This window comes from Elaeis guineensis, chromosome 14, assembly GCF_000442705.2.
Source record: "Elaeis guineensis isolate ETL-2024a chromosome 14, EG11, whole genome shotgun sequence".
Taxonomy (NCBI): domain Eukaryota; kingdom Viridiplantae; phylum Streptophyta; class Magnoliopsida; order Arecales; family Arecaceae; genus Elaeis; species Elaeis guineensis.
The window spans coordinates 36,748,849-36,752,780 of record NC_026006.2 but is presented as its reverse complement, the minus strand read 5'-3'; the positions used below and the strand labels follow the sequence as shown (position 1 = coordinate 36,752,780).

Sequence of the window (3,932 nt, the reverse complement as noted above, 5' to 3'; positions counted from 1 at the left end):
TTTCTTAATTGATACTTCATTCTTGCATTACACTGAATCTCCTACATTGCTTTTACAGATTTAGGCAATATGGCCTGTGGGACAGATATGCAGAATTGCATCCAGATGGTGATCTTGTTTATACAATTGGTAAAAATGACTATAAGAAAGATTGGTTCTTTGCTCAAGTTACCAGGTACTGTCTCTCCTCAACCTTAATATGGGCTAGCTTTGTTCTCTCTCTCTCTCACACACACACACACACTCTCTCTCTCTCTCTCCCTCCCCCCCTCTCTAAGAGGATATTCAACTTGGCATTCTCAAACAAAATCACAAGTTCAGTGGCCTACTATATCTTTTTCTATAGCCTAATTTCTTCAACTATCATGTGTTGATCTTGATGACTAAATTTTGTTGATACCACGCTTTTGTAATTGCTCAAATGCTTGTAAACATAATTGAGATTTCTAAATACCTGGCTATTTCAAGTTTAAAGCTTTAGAATTGCATTGATTTTGATTCCCCCCTTAATATTTTCATCATCAATCTTTTCTGACTTACGATGTGTAGATAAGCATAGTCAGAACAAATATACTTTTTTTTGACATCAATATTGGAGACAATTTTTTTTCAGTGTTTGACATGTTGCCTTTATGCATTTATAAATTCATGTGCAAATATCACAACATTAGCACCAAGTTGGACAAACTCTATTTCTATAGAAGTTCGAAGTAATTATGAATTTGACTTATTAGCAAGTAACAAGTTCCTTGCAGTTTGCATTTTTGCACCGGCATTGAATGAAATTGATTTGTAACTTTTCTTGTCCTTCAGGAAGACCAAGCAAAACTCGTATCAGCCAACCACGTGGCAGATTAAGTTTCATCTTGATAGCATTAATCAAACTGGAAATTACAAGCTTCGAGTCGCACTTGCATCTGCTACCCTTTCTGAACTACAAGTATACTTATAGAGCTTTCTTTTTCAAATTTTCAACACTTGATAAAATGATAAATTGACTCAGTCTCCATCTTCGGCTAAGGTTCGTTTCAACGACTTGAAAGCAAACCCTGCTCACTTTACAACAAGGTTGATTGGACGGGACAATTCAATTGTGAGACATGGAATCCATGGATTATACTGGTTGTACAATATCGATATACAAAGTGCTTGGCTTGTTCAAGGTGATAATACGATATTTCTCACTCAACCAAGGAACCAGAGTGCTTTTCAGGAAATTATGTATGACTACATCCGTATGGAAGGGCCCTTAAACTCTTAGCAAGATTGATCTTCTTGTTTCTATTAGCATTTGATAATTAGTATATAGTATTCAGGCATGGTGCCTGAAAGATGATGAACTCTTACTACTATATAATAAAGTTGAACTTCTTTGTGTCTGTCTCGTGTCATGTTTCCATAGCTGGTTTTGTTTCTAACAAAAATCCAAGTATAGTATCGTGACAAACCTCGAGCAGGGAGATCTTATACAAATTGCATCAGCTAGGTCTTTCTCTTTTTTCATTTTTTTTATTTTCTTTTTTACTTGTGGTGGGAAAGCCACCTAGTGCCTGACTTTTATTTTTCATTATGGCAAACTTTGATTAAGAGACATGTTGTAGAATTATTTCCACTCAAATGGGATGATAGATCTCCATCCACTGCCCACCATCTGTCTTTACGATGGTGACATGTTACATGTATCCTCATACATACATACACACATTCACACATATATACATATGTATATACATATACATACATCCGTACATATGTATATGTGTATTTGTATTTATGTATATATGTATGTGTGCGCACGTGCACTCACGCACACACGCATGTGTACACAAACATATATTCACATACACACATTATTGCTCTTTAAGGTTTGCAACTGTGTTGTTGAGGCCTAGGCTTTAGTTTGACTTGGGTTAAAAAATGGGATGTAGCTCCATTATGTTGGAAACAAATTTGGAAAAAATACATCTGATTTAATCGAAACTTGTTCTAAAATTAGTTCAAAAGTGCACATCCAGCCTTCAATCCATAGATATGAGCCAAATCTGAACTATATGGGCATCCAACCCATAAAGGCGCCTGACCCAAAAGTATTTGTACTTTATTATTTCTTATCACAAATAGTTTTCTATTTGCCATATTGTTTGCTACATTTGTATGGATCAACTCGAGAAATCACATTACATCTATGGAAAAGAAAGTATTTTGCTCTTGGGTGTGCATGTCTTTGCATCCTTGTTCCTCTAGAATGGCGTAGTTTGGAGTACGCTTGCCCTATTACACACTTAATGGCCAAGCTTGCTTTTTGGATTCTGCAATGGGAAATCAACTAATTGATAGTTATTTCTTAGCACACACCTCAAAGGACTACCAACAAGGACAATAGATGAAGTGAACAAATATTGACCAAAGAAATGGATAAAGAAAAGTCAACAGAAAGCTAACAAAGAGTTATGGGGGAACTCATTTCCTCTGTGTTGGCATAGAGGCAAGATAATAGTGCATATTTGGTTGTTGCTATGACAATAATGAAGTATTTTATTTTAAATAATAGCAACCAATGGCATCGTAGTACTTAAAAGATAGTCATCACACATATTATTTTTTTGGAAGAGGGATTCTACAAGTTCTCTACTTGTTAGCATGGAGCCTGCATAAGGGTCTTTATATCAATCTGACATAAACTAGGACCCGTGCTACTGTAGAAGACATAGAACACTTGTCACTATGTTGCTTGAATAGCCAAATTTTCTGGCCTATATTTCTACAGAGACAGGAACTATGATGGGTCATCAAGAGAATGTGGAAGAAGTCTTGTGAGTGGCTCCAAAGTGTTCTCGTATTGTCACACCCAAAACCATGACCTAAGTTGGCCATGTGACATGGCGATATGACTTTAAGGTTATAACCCACAGAGAACATATAAGGCCTTCTGAATGATCAAAACCTCGATGATACTAGAAAGTTTTACAAATTTATATAATTGCTATATCAATCCAAATAAAAGTCCATCATTAACAAATATCCAAATTTATTCAACTTCATAGTTCAATTGTTTATCTATTATAAGAGTTACACTAACTACTCCATCAATGAATGATTATCCTGCAACTTTCTTTTCCAAGCAACCTATGACTCTGAAAAGTAAAACAACTCTTCCAAGCAACAGTGGTTTCAAATAAATTATCTATTTCTAATTAGCATGTTTTAGAATTGATGGTATTTAGCTTTTCAGCCTTGGATGAACCACAACCATATCTAACCCATGACGGGGGAATGAAGAATGCCCCATTTCCATCCCATGATGTGGCAACCATAATGTCACATTTCCAACCTATGATAGTGCAACCATAATGTCATATTCCGACCCTATGGTGGGACAACCACAACATGCCTAGGCCCAAATAACCATAACCGACCATTCCATTACAAGAAAACTTCAATTTCTTACTTTTGAAATGAAATACCATTTAGTATGATATTTCTTGTAAAATTCAATGCACGGAGGTACCACATTCCACATAAACTAAACTCATCAATGAGTGATGATATGTTCATATAGGACCATATATCCTCATATAGTTGAGTGCATGATGAATGACTACCACATTTTATGCACAACCAAAATCATTCATCCAAAAAAATAAATAAATATTAATGTTTATACATACATACATACATACATACATACATACATACATACATACGTACATCGTACATCCACAAAAATTACTATGCAAGGAGATTCATACCTCTACAACCAACTAATTCTAGATACAGTGTTTGTCAATCTTAATGCATGCCTAACATGTCCAAAAAACTTAAAATCTATATATGAACAACTTGCCCTTGATCAACTATCGTGAATTTTGATTATATTTAGTTATTCTTTAATTTTTCAATTTTAAAGTTTTAATGTTCGAATTGCCCTTAAT

The 3,932-nt window shown here is 34.9% G+C and overlaps 1 pseudogene; it reads left to right on the top strand.

The window, feature by feature from the left end:
- The window catches only part of LOC109505355 (uncharacterized), a 7,085-nt pseudogene extending 5,824 nt beyond the window's left edge, over positions 1-1,261 (top strand).
- Positions 1,262-3,932: the final 2,671 nt, after the last annotated feature.